We start from the raw sequence: 8,839 nt of genomic DNA, 5'->3' as shown, positions 1-8,839 counted from the left end.
ACTAGGGGGCTGAGAGGGGAGGGTAGGCAGAGAGGGGGTGGGCGGAGGGTAAGAGAGGGTGGATGGATTGAGAGGGTTGGGACAGAAATGGGTGGGGACAGAGAGGGGGGATAGAGAGGGGAGGCACAGAAATGGATGGGGACAGAAAACGGGATTAGAGAGGAGGGGAACAGACAGGGGGATCAGAGGGGGCGACCGACCGACAGTTGGGGGGGCGACCGACAAAGAGGGGGAACAGACTGAGGGGGGCAACCGATGGAGGGGTAAAGAGACGGGTGTGCGACCGACAGGGGAGCAACTGACAGAGGGGGGACAGACCGAGGGGGCAAAAGATGGGGGGACAGACCGACAGATTGTGGGACAGACCAACGGGGGAGGGACGACCGACGAGGTGGGGGAGCCGACAAAGGACTGACCGACAGGAGGGGGGGAATCAGACAGAGTGGGGGGAGGCAGGCGGGAACAGAGAGGGGGAAGATGGAGAGTTATTTTATAGATCTACAACTCAACCCTGTTCGTGTTTTCTCCTCCTCACCTTAATTTCCTCTGAAGGGCTCAGAACAACTGCATAGTTCCTGGAAAGTGGAGTTTCAGGGAGATCAGGTGCTGAATGTGGCATTTGGGACACTGACCTTTAATGGAATGTGCTGGTCAATAAATGGACTCTGGTTTGATTCCACTGTCTGTGTGGTATTTGCACATTCTCCCCGTGTGTCTGCGTGGGCTTCCTCTGGGTGCTCTTAATTTCCTCCCACAATTCCAAAGACATGCACTTTAGATGGATTAGCTTTGGGTAATGGTAGGTTACAGAGTTCCGATGGTTGGTATAGTCTCATGGGCTGAAAGGCCTGCTTCCACACTGTGGGGATTCTGTCACTGAGTATAGGGGTTAGGAGGTCACGTTGTGGCTGAGTAGGGCATTGGTGAGGCCAGTTTTAGAATATTGCATTCAATTGTGGTCTCCATGATTTCAGAAAGATGTTATCAGAATAGGACTCAACCTCTTAATGGCAAGTTCTTGGGAAGTGTTGACAAACAAACAGACCACGCAGTGTAGGTTGATTGTTCCTTGAAAGTGTGGTTGAAGGTAGACAGGTCGGTGAAGGTGGTGTGCTGTATGCTAGCTGTTATTGGGCAGTGCATTGAGGATAGGAGTTGGGAGATCATGTTTCGGTTGTACAGTTTATTGGCTCGGCCACTTTTGGAATCCCCAGACTGCTTTCAATTCCAGTCTCCCTGTTACAGGAAAAATGTTGGGAAACTTGCAAGAGTTCAGCAAAGTTTTACCTTGTGGTGCCAGTATTGGAACATTTGAACCATAGGAAGAGGCTGAATAGGCTGAGGCTATTTCCCTGTAGCACTGGACACTTTAGGTGGCTTTATCGAACTTTATAAAATTATGAGGAGCAATGATAGGGTGACTAGTCATGGTTTCTTTTTTCCCAGGGTAGGGGAGACCAAACAAATGTGAATCTTTTTTCCAATGTGGAAATGACAAATTCTAGAGGAGAGATGGCAAGTTTAAAGGATGTGAAAACCGAAACAACTGAAGATGCTGGAAACCAGGAAGAGAAACAGAAGTTTCTGGAAAAAAGCTTAGCAGGTCTAACAGCAGGTGTGAAAATAAATTAGAGTTAACGTATCTGAGGAAGGGTGACCAGACCAGAAACTTTAACTGATTTTCATTCACAGATGCTGCATGACCTGCTGAGCATTTCCAACAACATCTGTGCAAGTTTAAAGGAAGTTGTTTGGAGTATATACCTGAGAGTAACTTTATAAAGTGCGAGTCAGACCACATCTGGAGAAATGACAGAAGTTTTGGTCCCTTTATTTAAGGAAATACATCATTTCATCAGAGGCATTTCACAGAAAATTGACTGGGATGATCCCTGGTTTGCAGGGATTATTTTTTAAGAAAAGACTGAAGACGTTGGGACTCTACTCACTGGATTTGGGAGGAATGAGAGGGGATCTCATTGTAACATGCAGGATACTTAAGGAGTTTGACAGGGTAAATACTGAGTGGATTAGATTAGATTAGATTACTTCCAGTGTGGAAACAGGCCCTTCGGCCCAACAAGTCCACACTGCCCCGCCGAAGCGCAACCCACCCATACCCCTACATTTACCCCTTACCTAACACTACGGGCAATTTGAGCATGGCCAACTCACCTGACCTGCACATCTTTGCACTGTGGAAGGAAACCAGAGCACCCGGAGGAAACTCACGCAGACACGGGGAGAACGTGCAAACTCCACACAGTCAGTCGCCTGAGGCGGGAATTGAACCCGGGTCTCTGGCGCTGTGAGGCAGCAGCGCTAACCACTGTGTGCCGCCGTGTGAAGTTTCCCATGTGAGGGGTTTCATTAGCAATGGAGCTGGAATGAGGTGGAGATCAGCAACATTATAAGAGATTGGAATTCCTGGTGTTTGTGATTGTGTAGGTGTCTGATCAGAAGGTCACCTTGGGGTCAGATATGAGAGTAATATTGTGAAGAGTGCGGTTCTGCCTCAGACAGTTCCCAGGGAGAGGGAGGGGCTCAGCAGTAAGGGAAAGTAATTTGTAATAGCAACTGAAGGCAATGGGTTTAATCATTGCAACGGTCCGTTGTAGGAAATTGCAGCCAATCACGTAGTGGGAGTGTGATGAGCAGTTTGATCACTGAGTAATGGAGAGGGATGATGGGGAGGGAGAGCTGGGCATTGTCAGTGTACATGTGAAACCTAACACTGTGCTTTTGGACGATGTCACCTCTTCGCAGTGTGTAGGTGAGAAACAGGACGGACCAAGACGAGATCTTTGAGGGACACCAAATATAAGGAATTCAGAAAGGAAAGGGAGAGTTGGGATGGAGCAGGTTTTCCAACAACGGTGGGGTCAAATATTAGTTTGTAGCAGAATGGGAGAGAAAGACATAACCAGAAAAAAACAGACAGGTAGAGCAAGGAACAATATGTGATTTGGTGAGGGGGAGTGATGAGGAGGAGGAGCAGCCCAACTCCAAAAGCACTATTTCTACATTAGTGACATCACCCAACTCCACCCTAGTCTCAGCTCATTGACCGAAATACTCGTCCATCCTTGTGTTATCTCCAGACTTCATTATCCAAACACTCCTGGCCAGCCTCCCACATTCAACTTTAATGTAATCTCAAGAGTATCTAAAACCCTCCTGCCCAAGTGCTCACTTGTACCAAAACTTGTTGATCCATCAAAAGGCTCCTATTAACAAGCAACAATTTAAAATTCTCACCCTTGATGTAATTCCTGGCTGTGAACATCCCTGTCTCCCTGCATCACACAACCTGTGAGACCCCGACAACTCATTTTCTTTCAGACTCCCAACGATGTGTTTATTCATTGCTTCAACTGTCTGGCTGTTTCTACTGTTGCCAAGGCAACGCGGTCTGGAATTCCCACCCTAACCCCCTCAGACCTGCTTTCCTCCTTTAAGGTATTCCTGAAAACCTGCTTATTTGGCAATTCTTTTGATCACCTGACCTAATATCCCCATCTGTGGCCTTATGTCAGAAGTTCTCAATAGTATTTCTGTGGAATTATAAACATGTTAAAAAAACTGTTGTTGATTTGCACATACATTGTCAACTCTTCACTGTCGCTGAGTGAATAATCTATAACAGCTCTTACCCAAACACATTGTGGGAGCACTTCACCACACGAATTGCAGCTGTACAACGAAGTCAAACATCACCTTCTCCACAGGCAATGGGGCTTTGGCACTGATCACTGGTATCTGTGGAGGGAAAAACACACAGTTGATATTTCAGGGAGTGCAAAATGCATTATAGGGAGGGAAAATGGTGCAGAATTTGGATTTTGAAATTTGTGTTTTACAATGTGCACTAAGTTCTATAAAACCTCTTATCCCATACCATGAAAATTTCCTACTCTTCCTGGTCTATGTCCTTCCTTTCCCCTACCCTTCACCTTCACACATTTCCAATGCCTTGGTCACAACAACACTGTGCTGTCAGTGAAGTTTATCATGTGGTTGAGTATTGTCCCGCCCCTCATTCACTCCGATTGGTTGAAGGACCAACTAGCACCTCTCGCCCCCGTTCCCCCACTCTTATTGGTCCTGCGCTGACATCAATAATTCGAGGCCCATTGTGGGCTTGAGCATGCTCAGTGCTTCCTGCTTTTGCTGCTGTTCATCAGGTATGAGAGAGAGAGGGCTCATCCCTATTTCTCCTGATGTCAGACAATAACAACAACTACCTGCATTGTATGGAGCCTATCACATTGACAAATCTCCTAAAATGCATCACGAATGATGGAAACGTTTATTAAAGAGAACGATTTTTAGATACATCTTTCAGGCGGACAGAGGGGGTTCGGGAGGATAGTCCAAAGGTTTGTGTCCTTGGCAGCTTCAATCGTGGAGTGATATAGGTGGGCAACAGCTTACAATGGAGACAGTGGCTAACCATAGGTTAACAACGTCATGTTGTAGCCCCCTACCGCACACACCAGGCCTTGTTCTCACAGCCTGCCATTACACTTTCCCTATGGTTAGCCACTAACGGTCTCCATTAACAGCTAGTCACCCTCCCCCAGCCAGATGGTTATCCTTTATCCAACTGTTCCTCTCACTCTATCCCCACCTATCCTTTACTCCTTTTATCCTCCCCCCACACTATCTTCTGAACATAAACTTACTTTTATTCTCAGTAACATCTGTTCTGTGGAAGGGACACCGGATCTTAAACTTTAACTCTGATTTCTCTTCACAGATGCTGCCAGACCTGCTGAGCATTTCCAGAACCTCCCGGTTGTTGTTTCTGATTTACATCTTCTGCAGTTCTTTTGGTTTTAATTTACCGGGAGTTTGTAATTCAGGTCCAACAGCCTCTATCCCAGTCTCTGCTGTCTCTCCCAACCCCAAACAGTGACACTGCACTTGCACAGCTCATGGACAGGTGTTGTCTTGCTGGCCACACCCCTCATTCAATCCCATTGGCTGCAGGACCACACAGACTCTCCTCCCATTGGTCTGGAGCTGCCGTCAATCAGCCGGGCCCCATTGTGATGAGAGTGGAGGGCTAATCCCTCTCTCTGCCCTGGGATGAGCTTCATCATTCACAGTGAATGGGGCAGTATCACAGAGCACAGGGCCTGGGGGCTATTCAGCCCATTGGGGCTGTACTCTCTCCCTCTGGAGATGCTGCAAGTCTGTCCCAAGTCCCCTCCCATGTGCCCACAGCCCCCCAAATCCTTCCTTAAAAAGTAAATTCCAAGTCTGTTTCAGAATACCTGCTGAATCTGTGTCGTTCAGACTGTTCCAGATGCTCATAACTTTGAGTAAAATAGTGTTCACATTTTCACCTTGTATTATTTGCCAATTACTTGAAAGTAGTTACTAAAAATTGTGACCGTGTTAACAATTCCTCTCTCTCTCTGCAAATTCAAGACCTTGGAACCAAATCTGCACCAGATCGAAATCACTGCTTCACCTTCTCAGCTCCAAGGATAATTATCTGTGCTTCAGCTAGCTCCCCACACAATAGAGGAATACATCTTAATTTATTGAGATCAAAGAGACAGACCTTCGGTCCAATTCGTCCGTGCCAACAAGGAATCCTAAACTAATGGATTCCCATTTACCATCTGTTGTCCTGCATCCATCAAAACCCTTCCTATTCATGTACCCAATTGGAAGCCTTTTAAATGTTGTGATTTTATCAGCCTCCACTACTTCATCTGGTAGCTTCTCCCATACACACACCACACTCAGCTTGAAAACGTTGCCACTTACATCCCTTTTAAATCTTTGCCCTCTCAACTTAAACCCATGTGCTCTAGTATTGGACCCACCTAACCTGAGGAAATAGGACTCCGGCTGCTCACCTTATTCACACCCCTCGTGATTTTATAAATCTCCATAAAGTCACCTCTCAGGCTTTGACTCTCCAGAGAAAATAGCCCCAGCCTATTCAGCCTCTCCCTGTAGCCCAAATCCTCCAATCCTGGCAACGTTTTTGTAAATCTCGTCCAAACCTTTTCAAGTTTCACAACATCCTTCCCAGAATAGGGAAATTCAAACTGAAATCAGAATTCCAGATGTGGCTTAATCAACGTCCTGTCCAGCCACAGTCTGACGTCCCAGCTTCTATATTCAATGCATTGACCAAAAACGGAGTGTGTTAATGGAGTCCCATTTGCCAGCGGTTCACCCTTATCCCTCTAAAACCTTCCTCTTCATATACACAATCAAATGCCTTTTAAATGCTGCAATTGTACTAGCCTCCACCCCTTCCTCTGGCAGCTCATTCCCTACTTGCAATGCCCTCAACATGAATAAGATGCCCCTTAGATCCCTTTTAAATCTTTTCACTCTCACCTTAAGCCTGTACCCTCCAGTTCTGGACCCAACGAACTTGGGAAAAAGTCCCTGACTGCTCACCTTATCCATGCCCTTCATGATTTTATAAGATCACCTCTCAGCCTCCAACTCTCCAGGGAAAATAGTCCCAGTCTATTCAGCCTTTTCCAATAGCTCAAACCGTCCAACCCTGGCAAAATCCTTGCAAATATTTTCTGAACAATTTCAAGTTTCTCAACATTATTCCAAGAACGGGGAGATTGGAACTGAAAACAGAATTCCAGACGGCCTTTAATCAGTGCCCTGTCTTGCCACAATATGACGTCACAACAGCTGCATTCAATGCATTGACCAATAACAGGGCGGGGGGGGGGGGGGGGTACCAAATGCTACATTCACTACCCTGCCTACCTGTGACTCTACTTTCAAGGAACTATAAACCTGCACTCCAAGGTCTCTTTGTTCAGCAATGATCCTCAGGACTTTACCATTAAGTTATAAGTCCTGCCCTGATTTGCCTTTCCAAAATACTACAGCTCACATTTATCTAAATTGAACTCCGTCTGCCATTCCTCGTCCCATTGGCCCATCTGATCAAGATTCTGTTGTATTCTGAACTAACCTTCTTCACTGTCCACGACACCTCCAATTTTGGTGTCTTCTGTAAACCTACTGACCATACCTCATATAGTCACATCCAAGTCATTTATTTAAGGGCTCAATATCTATCCTTGCAGCACATTGCTCCTCACAGGCTTCCAGTCCACAAAACAACCCTCCATCATTATCCTCTGTCTCCTACCTTCAAGGCAGTTTTGTAATGGCTTGCTCTCCCTGCATGCCATGTTATCTAACCCTGCTGACCAGTCTGCTTTGTGGAACCTTGTTGAATGTCCATATGAACAACGTTCACCGCCTGGCTTCATCAATTTTCTTTGTCACTTCAAAACATTCAGTCAAGTTAGTGAGACACAATTGTGCACGTACAAAGCCACATTGACTCTCCCTGTCATTCCTTACCTTTCGAAAATAGATGGATATCCTGTCCCTCAGAATCCCTTCCAACAACTTGCCTGCCATTGACTTCAGGCTCACTGTTCTCTTGTTCCATGGCCTCTCCTAACCAGTTTTTTTTAAAATAATGGCACCTCACCTGTCGCTATCAACGATACAAATACCTCAGGAGAGGCCCAACAATCACTTCACTAGATTTCCAGAAAGTTCCAGAATACACCTGATCATATTCCAGGGCTTTATCCACCTAGATGCGATTTAAGACATCTAGTGCCACCTCCTCTGTAACATGGATACTTTTCAAGTTATCACTGTTTATTTCTCCAAACTCTCGAGCTTCCATATACTTCTCCAGTAAAAATGAAGTGAAATATTTGCATATCTTTCGCACCCCCTGTGGTTCCATCGACAGCCTTGTTGACCTTTAAGGGGTCCTATTCTCTGGGCCAGTTTATCTTTTGTCTGTGATATATTTGTTTAATCTCTTTGAATTCTATTCCAGGACATCTGAGAAAGACCTACTTCACGGACCGTAATTTTCCTCTGACTGGATCAACAATGCCCTCCAACACATACCCTCCACTTCCCGCACCTCCGCCTTTACCCCACCCCTCCAGCCACAATGAAGAATATAACCCTGCGGTCTTCACCTTCCACCCCACTAATCTCCAGATACAGCACATTAACCTCTGTTATTTCTGCTACCTAAAGTCAGACCCCACCACCAGAGACATATTTCCCTCCCCACCTCTATCTGCGTTCCACAGAGACCATTCCCACTGTGCCTTCCTTGTTCGGTCCACTCCCTCCCACCAACCCACGCTCCACACCCTTGACCCTCCCTTGCCGCCACGGGAGATGTAAAACGTGCGGCCACACCTCCCTCTGACATCTGTCCAAGTTCCCAAAAGGATCTTTTCACATCAGGCAGAGATTTGCCTGCACATCCCAAAACCTCATATACTGCATCTAGACACTATGGGAAGAAGGGCTTCTGCCCGAAACGTTGATTCTCCTGTTCCTTGGATGCTGCCTGACCTGCTGCGCTTTTCCAGCAACACATTTTCAGCTCTGGGGAGAATGTGCCAACTCCAACAAAGACAGTTGCCCAAGGCTGGAATCAAACCCAGGTCCCTGGTGCTGAGGAAGCATTGCTAACCTCTGAGCCACAATACTCTGGGATCTTTGGTGCTGATGCGCTGCCCCACTGATACCTCAGTCACCCACCCTGCCTCATTTCCTAAGAGGCAGTGATGGCGGAGTGAAATTATCGCTAGACAGTTAATCCAGAGACCCAAATAAGGTTCTGGGGACCCGGGTTTGAATCCCATCACGGCAGATTTTGGAACGTGAATTCAATAAATATCTGGAAAAAATAATCTAGTGACGACAAGGATTCCACTGTCAATTGTTGGAAAACCCATCTGGTTCAGTAATGACCTTTAGGGAAGGAAAATGCCATCCTTACCTGGTCTGG

The sequence above is a fragment of the Chiloscyllium plagiosum genome, unplaced genomic scaffold (genome assembly GCF_037043375.1).
Source record: "Chiloscyllium plagiosum isolate Xiang-an unplaced genomic scaffold, Cpla_swu_hap1 HiC_scaffold_45, whole genome shotgun sequence".
Lineage (NCBI taxonomy): Eukaryota > Metazoa > Chordata > Chondrichthyes > Orectolobiformes > Hemiscylliidae > Chiloscyllium > Chiloscyllium plagiosum.
Note: the sequence above shows the minus strand (reverse complement) of the source record.